Here is a 16,299-nt window from a genome sequence, read left to right as displayed (position 1 = left end):
CACCTCAATGTTCTCCAGACTGTTCTGCAATGTGGCCAGACAAATTTGAAGTTTGCCCTGAAAAAAAACATACTTTGGTCTTCAAAGCAAATAACACTATTAGCTAATGTAACATCCTACAATGCTGTGCATGAGTGTGTGTATATTTTCTGTGGGAGAGTAAATTCATTAGACCAGTATGTCTTTTGGGTGGGAACTCTCCACAGCAATGTTATTCAGAAGTATTCCTACTGGGACAATTACTAACATTGTGAGCACAATCTTAGATCTAATGTGGGTCATGATATATGTATGTATACGGTATTTCTATAGCACAAACCTAGCCAAAGGGCAGCAGAGTGCCGTCCACGGTCATTGGGAACATAGCAACTCATTGATCAGTGTCCTAATGACCAAGCAATAGGGCACTAAGCAATTCAGCACATGAAGGAACATTTAGCTAGTTTTTCCTGGTAGAAACTTTAAAGATGTTACTAATCTCTGTGCCAGAGCCAAAGATGGGCATTCTGCTCTCCACCCAACTCATGCATTATCTCTTAGGGGTCGATTACAATGCCATTCGGAAGACCTCCTAATCGGATTCAGGTTTTCCGAATCGGATTCAGAAGGCTTGTTTCCAACTGATTCGGAAACTATTCAGAATGAGCGATTACGATGTTTGGACTTTCTGAATCGGTTCCGAATTCAAACTGAACGGCGTTGGGAAAGTCCGAGCCATTTGGAGCCTAAAAAGGTGTTTCTACAGGCTGCTTTTCCGTACGTCTCTGAAGTTTTCCTAACACGCGATTATGACGGATTCGGACAGCGCTAACAAATCGGTTGTTCTGACTCAGATCGGCTGTTGGAAGCTGTCTTTGGGGGCCCATATCAGGCCCCCATTACCCGGGCCTTCCGAATCGGGCCCGTGGAGGTACCCAAGAAACCCCCCTTTCCAACCATGCACATTGTGGCAGGCACACAGGGATGCCCGCCACAGGGTGTACGATGTTCCCCAGCCAAGCCATTCTTCAATGGGAGCCTGTGTATTTGTTCGGAACACATGCTTCCATTGAATTCAATGAGATTCCAACCAAATTGCATACGGATGCACCATAATCAGTTGGTCGGACTCCCCAGATCCGAGTCGGTCAGAAACCATTCAGAGACCGATTCAGTCCGAAATCTTTCCGACCGAGATCATAATCGACCCCTTAGTCCCTTATCAGATATTCTGGTTCCTCATATTTCATTACAGATCTCTCACCAGCTAAAAGGAATATGATAAGGACTTAAGCAAACATTTGCAAAAAAGATAGTTCACAGATTCTCTATCACACCCATTCTCCCACATCTTTACTGATGAAAATAAATACAACAATTCCAAATGTTTCAGAGACATTCATCTGCTTGTAAGATTCCTTATGTATTGAGTCCAGGAGAGACCATAGAACTGCATTGTGACACAGCTTTTGAATCTCTAGCAATAATGAATGCCGCTCACTTATCTTGGAAAACTACATGCATTCAAGTTTGGCATCCCTAAGTTTACTGATCTTTGGCCAGGCCACTCTTCAGGTTCAGCCGAAAAATGATATGAAAGATTAAGATAATAACTTTTTTAATAATCCCAACCACGGAAATATGATAAACATTTGGAATTCTAAAAATATCTTCTGTATAGTAATTTGTGGTTCAAGTTACACATTTTTATAACTATGCATTTGAGATACAGATTAAGAATTTTACCAATGGCCTGCTTTACATATAAATAATATTTCACAAAAATGCTAAAGACAGATATTATGGTCATGTGGTTGAAGAAATTCTATGTCAGGACCGGAGGCTTCAGATTATGCTTTTTACCTTCTCTGATTTATTCACAAAACTCACAGCAGCCAAAAAAGCACATAACATCAGCCCTACCTCAAACAAAGGGTATGGGCAAAACAAAATGAATATGTCCATCAACTACAACTCCCATGAGCATCATACGGCAGTCCATAATGTAGTCCTTTTTCAGTATCCACTGCAGCTAGGTAGGAGATCCCCTTCATGACCACTTCCTCTTTCTTCGCTGCTTCGCAGCCAGTTAAGTGGTTTTACCCCTCTCTCCTCAATTGTTTTCATTGTTGTGGATTATTGGGGTGTTTTTCGCACTTTATATTGCATGTTTCTTTGATGTGGGGTTGCTATGGTGCTCCGTTTTCCTTTTCAGAGCCCATTCTAGTCGCGGGAGCATATTTCTGTCCCTACGCGACTTTGCCCGTTTTTCAGCCGCCTCCGGCTGCTAGGGGGAGCTAGAGCGTCTCGTTCTCCTCGGCGCGGTTTCTAGTCAGGGAGCCGCGCTGAGGAGAATGTTTCTGCCATTGCTCTCCCTGTCACCTCACCTAGACGCTCGTTTGAGCCTGTAAAAAGCCCAACACTCGATTCTAACGCCCCGGTTGGGGTCTGTATTGTGGCTTGACCGCGTTGCCGCCTGTGGGCGTATAGGGCACTTGTGGTAAGCTTCCTACTAACGGCTGCTGGCGCGCAGGGAGGTGACAAGGCCCGGTCTTGCCAAGAGGGCCGGCGCGCTAGCGGTGTGAGTGCCCCCCCCGATATTCCCGGTTTCACTGGGCACCATCTGCTGGCAGCTTCGGTCTGCCCCAAATCCCTCTACAGGCAATAGCCTGCTGCCCTGTCCTTCAGGCTGACTCGGACCCTTTCATAGATTTGGGGCATTGTGTTAGTGCTAGGCACCTGGTTGAGATGGGGGACGAGTATTACGAAGAAGAGGAGTCGCAGGGCTACCTCAACGATGATGAGTTTTATCAGGCTGTGGATAGCACTATTTATAGATGCGTCACGGAGATTGTGGGTCCTATGGAGGAACGCCTCTCAGCGCGCATTATGCAGGAGTGCGAGAAGGTGACCCTGGCACACCTAGGGGTTTCTGCTAGTCCTACGGTCCCGACGGGGAGTACTCCCCCGGCACCTAAGAAACCCTGTAAGGATGGGGTGTCGAGTGGAGTGCGCAGTGTGGACAAGGACGCCTTGGAGAGGTTGCGCGACGCATTCTTAGCTAAGGCGACAGATCCCGCCCCTGCGTCCTCCCCGCCCCCGGGCCCCTCGGGTACCGCAAGTTCAGCTCCTTTGTCGCCCGTTCAGACCTCCCCGGCGGACACCGATGATGAGGATGGGTCGGAGCGTTCTTGGCGGCCTTCGGGCTCTGCCGCTGAACTTCCACAGGATAGTTCGGGTATGCTCGACCCGGATGAAATAATGCACCTGAGGTCAGCAGCCTGGACCCCTGGGGAGAAGGTGGCGAAGTTTGTCGCTGGCCGCCTCCGCAAGCCCTTAGAGAAGGAGGCGAGGAGCTGTTTGCGTGGGGAATGCCCCAGGCCTACGCTGGAGGGAAAGGTTGCCCTGACCCCGGAGTTAGACCCAAAAATGGCCAAATTTTTAGCTAAGTTTGTTAAGGATCCTCGGAAAGGCATTGACCGCTCCTGGCGGGCTTGCCAGGATAAGCTAATAGATGCCATAGGTCCCATCACGAAAATTCTGGACATGGCTGAAGAGGCCAAAGTGTCCGGGGCGGTCATCTCCCCTGAGGTCCTCTCCAACTGGGCACAGAGAGTGGTGGTTTTCCTGGGGAACGCGAACTGCGCACTGTCTACAGAACGCAGAAGGTCCCTCCTGATTAAATTAGACCCTAAGTTGGGGGATCGGGCCTCTTCTGAGGCGGGGGCAGTGGCCCAGGGTGGTCTCTTTGGAGAGCCATTTATAAAGGAACTGGGGAAGTTCGTTAATACCTTTACGTCCCTAGATAGGGCCCAGTCAAATATCAAAAGAGTCTTCCACCAGCGTTTCTCCAGGGGGGCCGGTCGCGGAGGGGGCCGCGTGACCGGACGTGGTGGTCAGCAAGCGACCAACAGGAATCAAGGCTTCGGTCGAGGGCAGTATAACTCCTCGCAAAATTACAACACCTTCTATCCTACCAGAGGACAACGCTTCCGTGGCCATGGTGGATTCAAGAATGCTGCTGGAAACTCCTCCAACGGTGAGTGTCATCTCGGCAGACAAGGTCCGCATGGGGGGGTCGACTGGCCTTGTTTCCAGAGGCCTGGGCCGCGATCATGGCGGACGCCTGGGTTTTGCAAACTATACGGGGTTTTCACGTAGAATTTTACGATCAGCCCCGTCAGGACAGGCCTCCTCCTCCTATCGTTTTCTCTTGTGCGGACGCACGGTTAGTCGACGAAGAGATTTCGGACCTGCTTCGCAAGGGTGCCATCTGCCTTTCAAGTCGACACCCGGCGGGGTTTTTGAGCAATTTGTTCCTGGTGGACAAAGCGGATGATTGGGAAGCGTCCGGTGATCAACCTCAAAGAGTTCACAGGTTGGTTGGTCTACCGGCACTTCAAGATGGAGGGTATCCATCTTTTGAGAGATGTGCTGCTTCCCAACGATTGGATGGTACGCCTGGACCTCAAGGATGCGTCCCTGGTGGTTCCCATTCATCCCCCGCACCGGCGTTTTCTGCAGTTCCGGTGGGGAGGTCAGGTGTTCGAGTTTACCGCCCTTCCTTTCGGGCTTTCTTCGGCCCCTTGGTGTTTTACCAAGCTCCTCCAGCCAGTGGTGGAGGTTTTGCGGAGCCAGGGTATCCGGATGATAGTCTACCTGGACGACATCCTATTGATGGCTCAGTGTCCCGGACAGTTGGATCTTCAGCTTCGCCAAACGATATCCTTGCTTCAGGGACTGGGTTTTGTGATAAACAGCGAGAAGTCTGTTCTGGTTCCGTCCCAGTCGGTGGTGTTCCTCGGTTTTACCGTGGATTCGGTGCAATGCAACCTAAGCCTTCCCTCCAGGAAGCTAGGGAAGATCCGCCACATCCTCCGCCAGACGATCTCGCGATCGCATACATCTCTCCGTCAGATTGCCCGGGTGGTGGGTCTACTATCTTCCTCCATCCAGGCAATCTTTCCGGGGCCCCTGCATTACCGAGCCCTTCAGCGCCTCAAGGCGCATCATCTCCGACGGGGCCTGACGTACGATCAGGTGGTTCCCCTATCGGACGAGGTGAAGGAAGAGATGAACTGGTGGCTTGCACATATGGAGGCCTGGAACGGCCGGGCGATTTTCGGCCCAGTCCCGGACTTGGTGATAGAGTCCGACGCCAGCCGTGCTGGCTGGGGCGCTCGCTGTGGAGAGTTTTCCACAGGCGGCGCCTGGTCGTCCGAGGAGCAAGAGCTCCATATCAACTGTCTGGAACTGTTGGCCGGGTCCTTCGCGGTGCGCTGCTGGACCAAGGACACAGTTCGTTCCTCCGTCTTGCTTCGCATGGACAATATCTCGGCCGTGCGCTTCGTGAACCATTTGGGTGGCCCTCGTTCCAAGGCTCTTTCGGACTTGGCGAAGGTCTTTTGGAATTACTGCCTGGCGCACCAGGTGTCGTGACGGCGAATACTTGCCGGGTCAGGACAATCAGGTAGCGGATTGGCATTTCCGATATCTACGGGACTCCAGTCAGTGGAAACTCGATCCACAAGTGTTCAGGTGGCTGAGCGACACCTGGGGCCCGTTCTCGGTGGACCTTTTTGCGTCCCGGCTGGACTTACAGCTCCCATGTTTCTTCAGCTGGAGGCCAGACCCTCTAGCGGATGCCACGGACGCCTTCCTCCAGGACTGGAGCCGGGAGAAGTCGTACGCTTTCCCTCCGTTCTCGATGATACTGAGGCTGGCGGCCCATCAGCGCCGCCAACGGGCCGATGTGGTAATGGTGACTCCCTGGTGGAGGTCTCAAGTATGGTTTCCAGTTCTTCTGGAACTTTCTTAGGATACTCCAATCCTACTCCCCCCGTTTCCGCGGCTTCTTCTCAGCGCGGAAGGGGAACTCCATCACCTGCTCACTCAGAGCTCTCTTCACCTCATGGCGTGGAGGCTTTCGGGCGACGTTGGTCGCTCCCGGGCCTTTCGAGACCAGCTGAGAGTTTCCTCTCGAAGGCCTGGGCAGGCAGCACGACAAAACGTTATCGCTCTGCCTGGAATAAGTGGTCCCGCTGGTGTCTTCGACGAGACCTGGATCCCTTGGTCGCAGGCGTCGTTCCTGCGTTGAACTATCTGGCGGAGTCGGCTGCGGCTGGTCTGGCCTATCGTACTATCAATGCGATGCGATCAGCGATCTCGGCGGGCCACCAGCCGGTGGCGGGGGCACCACTGGGAGAAAATCCTTTTGTTTGTCGTCTCCTGCGTGGTATTCGACTTTCTCTCCCTCCAGAACCGCGTTACTCGGTTCTTTGGGATGTTAACCTGGTGCTTAATCTCTTTCTGTCGTTGCCGCCGAATAAGTATCTGTCCTTGAAGGAGCTTTCGGCGAAGTTGGCAATGCTCTTATGTCTGGTTTCATGCAGGCGAGTGTCGGATGTACGCGACTTGGATGTCGCGGCGAGGGTTTTTCCCCCCGATGGGGTGGTCTTCACGTTGGGGCGTCGCACGAAGTGTGCTTCAAGGTCGATTTCTTATCCATACTTCGTGGACTCTCCCAAACTGTGTGTGGTTCAGTGTTTGAAGGCTTATGAGGACCTAACCCTGGAACTTCGCCCTCCGGGCGAACGATAGCTGCTAATCGCGCTGCGAAAGCCGCACAAGGCTGTCTCTTCTCCCACCATCGCCAGATGGGTACGGTGGATCATGCGGGAAGCAGGCATTGACACGAAGCAGTTCGGTGCTTACTCAGCTAGAGGGGCCATGGCCTCGAAGGCGTTCTCTCTAGGAGCCAGATTAGAGAATTTGATGAGAGCTGCAGATTGGTCTTCGGACTCCACCTTTAAAAGGTTTTACTTCAAACCGGTGGTTGATATTGCTCATTTGGTGGTGAGTAAGCTTTAAACTAGCATAATCTGAAGCCTCCGGTCCTGACATAGAATCGAAATTTGCCTAGCAGTGTAATGGTAAATTTCAATTCTATTAAGGACACGGAGGCGAGGATTATCCCTCCCGATCCGCCTACGGAGTTTTCCCACCCGTACTGCAGTAAGTACTCAGGTTTTCCAATCCTATGGTTATGTGACTTGAACGTAGTGCATTGTGTGCTCTTTGGTCACTCGCAGTTTCCCTTTCACTGCTGACGCTGTGGTATTTTTTGTAGGAAATGATGGCGCCAAGCAGGACTAATAGTGGAGTAGCATGCCTCGCGCGAAGAAAGAGGAAGTGGTCATGAAGGGGGATGTCCTACCTAGCTGCAGTGGATACTGAGAAAGGACTACATTATGGACTGCCGTATGATGCTCATGGGAGTTGTAGTTGATGGACATATTCATTTTGTTTTGCCCATACCCTTTGTTTGAGGTAGGGCTGATGTTATGTGCTTTTTGGCTGCTGTGAGTTTTGTGAATGAATCAGCGAAGAAGGTAAAAAGCATAATCCTCGCCTCCGTGTCCTTAATAGAATTGAAACTTACCGTTACACTGCTAGGCAAATTTCGATTCTCTAGCTTTTCTGTCTTATCAATAAGACACAAAGGAAAAGATAGGTGTATATAATTTTTAAAAATCTTGGAAATTCAGATTGATTTCCTCATCTGTAAGATTGACACACTGCTCCTAATATTTTATTCCATTATCTAAGTACAGCTGGTCTGCATGGTTTATTCACAGCAGACTTCTTTTTTTTTATGTAGGTTAGAGCAATGCTTCCCAAACTCCCGCAGATTTTTGGTGAGTCGCAAAATTCCAAGCATTAAATAAAGATAGTCCAGGCGTAATTCATCTTCTATATGAATTCAAAAAAATTAGTTGGCTCAGCAGCTCGATTAACTATTCTTTACTTTATGCTGCTGAAACCATATGGAGTTATTTTTAAACCTATAAATTATCATCGTTTTAAGTAATAACACAGCATACTAGATGGCGGCCATATTTACTTCAGGCATCAACTACTTCAAGATCTCAAAAATAATTTTTGGGAATACATAAAGAAGATGAATTACGACTTAAAATCTATTGAGGCCTGGACCATGCTTCCGAAATGATTGGCACCTGAAGCTAATATGGCCGGCACACACATGATCAGAAAGCAATTTAAAAGAAGGGCCAGCCGAATGTGGCACTTTCCTCTGAAATTGAAAAATGGGATAACCAAGGCAGGAAGGGTTCGAGAAGGTGAAGATCTGGACCCGATTAAATCGTATTATAAAGAATACTAACTATGCAAAGATAGACAAAATTATTTTCACTTGATAGAATGATATACAGGACATATGATGAAATATAAACGGTATGCAGCATGGCATTTAGTTATGTGAGAATTATAGGTTAAATTAAGCATTATCGACCTAATCAGAATAAGGAGGCTTGTAGGTTACTCATGGGTGGCACTAAAGGGACGTCTTAGACCACAGCCCTATTAGTAATATCAATGTATTTTCAGATGGCTGTGAAAAATGGTATTCTCAAATATTTGTAAACATAAACAGTGTTCATACTAAAATGTTGTAAAATACAGGCAACAAATTAATAGCATTTTAGTAGTCTTGATTAAAGATGTTCATGAATATCAATGTGTCCATAGAAAGGTGGCACATATTTAAAAATGTCATAACAGACATAGGGGAGATAAACATGATCTTATTGTTTTCTGCATTCCATAGAGGCCATATGGGAGGATATTGAACGGAATACCCCTGACACAGTGAGCATATAAATAAAGGCTCTTCATGCATTGGCACCCTAATGAAGCAAGAATTAACATATTGCTACCATACTACTAAAAAGTTAATAATTGTGGTAAGAATATGGGGGAAGACAGTTAATAACATGGAACATAATGAATTGTAACTATAAATATTAAAGAAGTTGATATAAGTTTAATAGGAAAACCCATTTCCTCTTGAATTCCAACGGAGGAAAACAAAATTAGTACAGTCTGGTAATTAAAGACGATACAACCTATTTCAAAGAAAAAAATTAATATTGGAATATGAAAAGGTAATTGATATATTAGACAGATATGTATATATTTTATTTTATTGTTTACTTTATGAAACTAAATAAAAATACTTCTCTCTTTAGAGGTGCTAAACACGCAAAATTGGTATCAACATGAGAAAGAACGTAAGAAAGGTATAAAAGTAGAATCTGTAGGTGGGTTAAATTTCGTGCAAGGCTAATGAAAATATTCCCTGATAGAATCCTGAAAGAGCTCTGTCACAATTTAGAAATACATTTTTTACCCTGACCTATGTTCATTTTGGAAGACATTTGTGTGTATGAAGGTTGGATGGGATGAATTCCCCTAAAAATGGATTTTATAGATTTAACAGTAACTAATATAATTATGAGTATCAATGATTGTATGATAGAGGTTTTGGATGAAGTATAGAAAATCTTTTAGAAAAAATACTGACCTTGGTTTGTGTAAATGTATCATAGTTAATATACTGGAATGATTGTATTTAAATACTGTTTTTATGTATTCACTTTTTAGATAAATCCATGTTTTTACTATAATTACTTGTCCTGAAGAAGGTGGAGAGAACAAATAAAACCACAGAAACTCTGCGTCAACATTTTGAGTTATAATTTGGATGGGCTTTGGTTATTCAAATATCTGTGTTTCTATTATTGGTTTTAATTGATCGTCCCCAGGACTATTGTTTGTCAAAAGTGATTTAGATTGATATGAAATGGTTGTTGTTTCATATCCAGACATCTACTAGGGATATTTTTGGTATGTAAAAGGACTAAAAGCTCTGCCTTTTTGTTTTAATTAAGTGGAGTTTTGTACTGTGTATACACCTTTAAAAGTTGTAATAAATTTGACTTTTTTGCATAAAACAGGGATCAGTGTTTTAAAAAAAAGTTTTGGACGAGCCTATTGGTGAGAAAGATTCCTATTAAGCAGCTTGAATGAATGGTATGAGTCAGTGAATTTGGTTCAAGGTAAGGGAGTTTTTGCTATTAGTGAATTCACTTTGAGACCTTGTCCCTTTCTTAATCACAGGGCACCTATTTCATTTTTGCGGAGCCTGATTTCGATCTCGGCAGGCGTGTTACTCTGTCACAATAGAGACGGATACCCCATCGGCCAAATGTATGAATTAATTTTTCAGTGGATGGGATATACATCACTGTTGTGACGGAGTAACCCGTATGCCAAAATCTAAATCAGGCCCTCAGTCAAGAAGATGCCATTATCAAAGACATGTTTGATGTTTGGTGGATTTTGTATAGCGCACATACACTCCAGGGAGCATCTCGGCGCTGCTGACTTCACTGCAAGGATGGAGAGTTAGGGGGTAGTAGCTGAGCTTTAGATGTCCTTAGACTAGAGTCTTGCATTTTGCATCAGATAGTCCATAAATCCAGGTTTTTAGGAGTTTTTTATAGATTTTTTCTGATGGTGATGCTCTAAGTTTAGCTGGAAGGGTATTCCAGGCTTTGGCGCCTAGGACTGCCAAGGATTTACCACCCTTGGTGGACAGTCGAAACTTGGGTATGGTCATTAGATTAGCTGTGGCTGATCTAAGTTCCCTATTTGGGAGGTATCTGTGAAATTTGGTTGACAGATATTTAGGTCCACACTTGTGGAAGCCTCATGTAAGAGTTTTGTTTGAAATAGGACTACTTAAGCAAGAAACCTTTTGTTTTTTTAAATCAGAGGTTACATTCTTGTTCTAAAAGACAAACTCAAGTGTACTATGATTATATTCTGTATTAGATAGAATGCATTCTCTCCCTAGCTTACATGATACCTGCTGCTCAGCCAGAGTGTGTGTGTGTGTGCATCATGTCATAGTGTTAGAATGTTTATGTTTGCTTGAGAGATGAGTTGGAGTGAGCAGGCTGAGAAGCAGGATGCTACTCCAGGGGAGGCATTGATGTTACATCTTCATCGCATCTGTAACTTTTAACTAAGACTATTATCTTCAAAGAACCTTCATCATAAAACATACACTACCTGTCTACAGCAGATTTGTTATTGATTGCAACAATGGCAATGCTTGGATAACAAGGAAATAAAGTCTGCAGTGAGAAAGAGGAAGAGAGATTTCAGTTTAAGTAATAAACACATTTAAAGAATACCCTGATGCCCCATCTGTTTCTTTTCTAACAGCTTGCAGTCTACTCAAATTGTGAGGGGCGTTTGGACTCCCAAATGGGAAACATCCTTTACAACGCAACTTTTACCACGCAGTGCCTTTACGACGCAACTTTTACAACGCAAACCATTACAACGCATTGCGCTGGGGGGGCGCTCTAGGATAGGGAATAGGTTTCATTTACTATCCAACACCTTCCCTACTATCCACGGGGACTGGAGTTGGAATAGTAAATTAAACTATTCACTATCCAGCGCCCCAAAGCACTATGCGTTTCTAAAGGCATGCGTTGTAAAAACAGCGTTGTAAAGGCATGCGATGTAAAAGCATGTGTTGTAATGTCATACATCCCTTTCAAATGTATGCTGATTCAGTATTGTGATTCTGCAACCAACAAGGTTGGAGTTGGCTCATACTGGGTTATGCAGCTTTGTGATGAGTAAGCATGCCGTCAACTGAAAAGTAAGATTGTTGAAACTGCTTATTTTTACAGATTAAAGCTAATTAATGATCCTAGCAGTCTGGGATTTAATCGGCAGCGTGTGCAGACAAGAGTAGAGGGCCAGTCATCCTAAATATTGCTGCGGTACTGTTGTGCAGGCGTTGAGACCGTGGGACTTGTGAGGCACTGAATAATCATCTTGCTGGGGCCCATGCAATGCACTGTCATCTGAGGGCTGGAGGAGCATGCCTTAAAACTGTCCAAAATGCTGGATATTTGCGTGCATCTGTAAACATGCAGCTTCTTACACACAGGCATAGTGTGTACCGTCCTCGTGATCTTACTTGGCCAGAGCTTTCTCTTTGTGATGCTTCATCTGCAAGCCCAGCTCGATCAGATTGGAGTGTTGAGCGAGGGCAGATGTGACGCATTACTTTGGCACATAGAACTAGGAATACTATTGGCTGATTGTAGCAGCCAAGTGCTTGGATGTACTCGTTAGAAGACGCATCATCACACTGTTATTGTTATTGTTATTGTTATTTTAATTTTATACCGCGCCTAATCACCTGCAGGTCTCTAAGCGCCAGGAAAAGATGGTACAGGACAACAACACTGCTCATGATCGTGTGAGAGCACAATGCTGTAGGATTCCTGAGCGTGTTTCATATTGGATTTCGGCACTTGTCTGGGAACTTGGAACATTCAAATGAGGTGTGTCTATTTTGGCCTCACGCTGAGCAAGAAACAGAATGGTACTATTTTATTTCGTATCCGCAGCCAGTGTGCGATGTTGATGTGTTTGGGTGAGATATCGCTCACCGGTGTGGAGGACTAGACTAGATTTGCAGGGAATGTTGTTAAAATTGTGAAAGTCAGTTGTATTTTATTAAGGCAATGCTGAATATTTAGGAACTATGGCATGTCACTATTCTATACTGGTGATGGAAATATTCCTATGTTATGTTTTTATGTAATGTCATTAAGAAGGGGTTGCGTGAGGTGTTCTGAACTGGCTACCATCGTATGTTTTAATCAATGCCATGTTAATTAGTACATGCAGGAGAGGATGTGTGTAAAGTGTAGTGTCCCTGGTCCTGTGTAGGATATTGTGTATAATGAGAAGGTACTTTATTTTGGGATGAGTGGTTTTAAATTTATTATAGTGTCTTTGGTCCTGCAAAGTATGTAGGAGAGAGTGTGTGCACTCCTGTAGTTAGAAGTGATGAATGAATTGCCATTTATTTCAAGTTAATGTAGTGTTCTGTGGCTTTAGGGACATTGTAAAGGTGGGAATCACTTTTGAAACAATGAGGCACAGGTTCTTTTTGAAGTAGAAGATAGGTTTATTCACAAGTAATTCTGGACATCACTGGAGTGCGTCTCAACGAAGTACAGGGTACCAATGGCTGTTACTGGCATTCGTACTTCGTTGGGGAGAACACCAGGCACAAGCAATGGCTTTTCAAAGAAATACATGTTTATCCCAGCGCATGCTGCACTGGAACCAGCGTTCACGCTCTGATGCAACAGAGCATGAACAAACGGAAAGCATGACACAGGAAGCATCAACACATCTTCCCCCTCCTATTAAAGAACTTACAAACAACATTGGGGGTGTAAACCTGGAAAAGAAAAGCAAATAAAAAGTAACAAAAGAAACATGGCAATTTAAACACCAAAATGTTAATACATACAAAAGTCTCTGAACCTGGAAGGGAAAGAACAATTACGAGAAGATCTGGGAGCAGCAGATTAACCATCCCTGCTGCATTCACCTTGTGGAAGAATCACATCTGGTTCTGACAGAGACGATCCCTCATGGGAAAAACTTAGCTTCGTCGTGTGAAGAGCATTCTCAGATGACGAGCATGGAACAGAAGAAAATCTAAATTAACCTCCAGATCTGTATTCTTAGAAACAAGAATTTTACGAGCCTGATCAGGTCAGTGTCAACTTGACAATCACTCTCTTATTCCACCAGCCCTTCTTATCCAAAAATAGTGACCCTTTTGCAGTTTTGAGAAGTTGTACAGGAAGAGAGTACTTTGAAACACCATTTTTAACCCTATTAGGATTTTTGATCATGACCTAATCATCAACTTGAAAATCATGCAAGGTATCACTGTACCTTGAGTCAAGACGTTTATTCTGAACAGTTTGTTGGGCAAGAACATTCTTTTTCATTCCTTGTTTGTATGCGCAAGCTAAACAAGAATCATTACCTTTTCTTAATATTTTAACCAACCAGGTCATACATTACCATTGGGATCTCTTTTCCTAAGAAGCCTGAGGATATCCTGCATTGCTACAGAAGTGAAATGAGTCGCATTATCTGTTACAACTTCTTTTGGAAAATCTTCAGAGCTAAAAACTCTGGACAAAAAATTGAGCATAGACAAGGTATTAGGGGAGTCACAAAACTCAAACTCACACCATTTAGAAAAATAATCAATGATGTGTCTTTTATCAAAAGAAAGCACATCAAAGCGACCAGAAAAATCAATGGCTAGTTTGGTTCAAGTTTCCTCTGGGATAGGAACACAATGCAAAGGTTTTTTTTTAATCATTTTCCAATGTTTGTCAGAGACAAAAGAGGTTTGACAGTCACCTATCCATTACAAGACATCTTTATCCATTGCAGGCCACCAGAAATGTTCTTTCAACTTCCTAGAGGTGGCACCTATACCTAAATGAGCTTTTTGCGCTGCCTGAACATTTTAAAACTAAGGGGGGCAACGGGACTGACTGATCTCCCTGCATGAGAAAGTTATCCATAATAGAAAGATCTTCAGAGACTTGAGCAAAAAGATCCTAAGGGAGCAGGCAAGGAGCGTTCCCTGGGCCACCCAGAAATCACCATGTTTTTAACAGCCAGAAGGACTTTGTCCTCCTCGCACGCCTTAAGCCAGTAAGAGTGAGAGAAAAAGAAAGACGAGCCAAACAAGTCCTCAATAGAAGCAAAAACACATTAATCATCAAATTCTGAGCCTGAAGAGGTGTCTTCTAAAGGTAGCCGTGACAAACAATCAGCGCTGACATTGTGCCCACCAGGAATGTACTTCATAAAAAAAATTTACTCACGTAAACGAGATAAAATGCGTACCAGCCTCATAGAAGATTTGCCTGTACCATTCCAATTAAGTAAATGAAGTAAACGTTTCCAAACACAAATCAACGTGAGTACCCCAAATGAAAGTTTTACATTTCTACACAGCCCAGGTACAAGCAAGGGTCTCTATCTCAAGGGTACTATAATTGGACTCGGCAAGCGTTAAAGACCTAGGGCCAGATGTAGGTAATCTCGATTTACCTACTCTTAAATACCGAATCATACCGAATCGGTATTTAAGAGTAGGTAAATGGGATGTAGGTAATTTCACTTTTGTTTGGTAATTACCGAATCAGTATTTACTGATTCGGTAATTGCCATTGGTTCCTATGGGCCTTGAGGCCCATAGGAATCCATGCCAATTACCGAATCGATAAATACCGATTCGGTAAAATGACCGAATTTGCAAGGGGGACAGCGTGTCACTTTGACACTCTGTTGCACCCCTCAATTGTGCATGGGTGCCCATGTTGCTGACATACATGCCCTTAGGGCATGTATGTCTGCAACATAGCACATTTTTTAAAGCAAAAAAAATGCTTTTTGAAGGGTTTTCATTATTTACCACCAACTTCTAGTTGGTGGTAAATAACGAATTCTTAAACCCATGTAGCACTGATTACAGTGCTACCTACATGTTAAATTACAGAATCAGTAATTTTACCGATTCGGTATTTTACCGAATCGGAAAAATTACAGATTCGGTAAAATTACCGATTCTGTAATTTAACATGCCCCTACATCCCAATATCCAAATACCGGTCGGAAACGGCCAAAAATCGGTATTTCCGGCCGTTTCCGACCGGTATTTGCCTACCTACATCGGGCCCCTAGAGGCAAAACCAATGGTGTGCTCTCTACCACCAACCCATTGACAAAGAACTGCTCCTAAGCCAAGTTGACAGGCATCCACTGAGATAGAACAAGTATGACCAGGAGCAAAAGAAACATAAGTGATGAGGGACTGACTAGCCCCGAAGTCAAATGCACAGCTTTGTGCCGCTATTTAAGCGTGCACTTTTAAATTTCACATCCTTTCAACCTTAATCCTTTTTAATCCAAATTTAGCCATCATTTATTTCCATAATTATTATTCTTCAGTAATACCATGATCCAACATTCAGAGTTTTATGCCAATTTCCAGGTTTCTAATATTCAAACAGGGCCCATTTGGTGCCTTTCAGAAAGAATACGAATGGTGCAAAAGTTAATCGCAAGCAGTGTTTTTTTATTTCATAAAAAAGAACCCAATGCATTTCGGGCAATCGTGTGCCCTTCGTCGGGGGTCACTACAAGTGAATCAAAAAATACATACATTAGTACCACTTTTTCGTGACATGAGCTATGTTACAGTTTCAATGTGCAAAGGTTTTGACCCACCTAATCACTTTTTTTTAAAAACAAACAAACATGATTCCAGAGTACGTAATCCCACCAAGTTTCCCTCCGAGTTAATACGGTCATTACCCGCCGTTCCTTCACAATCAAAACGTAAACCCAGCCTTCCCTGCTATTAATTAGTGTGAGTGCTCCTCGTTGTTCTCCACTCTTTCACCCATGCTACTTGTAAAGATACTTGCATCTTTGGAAGGAGATCCCTATGTTTATCAAGTATGTAAATTATATTTGTTACTCGACTTTTATTGCGCTGCGTTTATTTTAAAAAAAGTTGTACACGGACATTTT

The sequence above is a fragment of the Lissotriton helveticus genome, chromosome 5_1 (assembly GCF_964261635.1).
Source record: "Lissotriton helveticus chromosome 5_1, aLisHel1.1, whole genome shotgun sequence".
Lineage (NCBI taxonomy): Eukaryota > Metazoa > Chordata > Amphibia > Caudata > Salamandridae > Lissotriton > Lissotriton helveticus.
The sequence above is the reverse complement of the archived record's forward strand: the minus strand, read 5'-3'. Positions refer to the sequence as shown.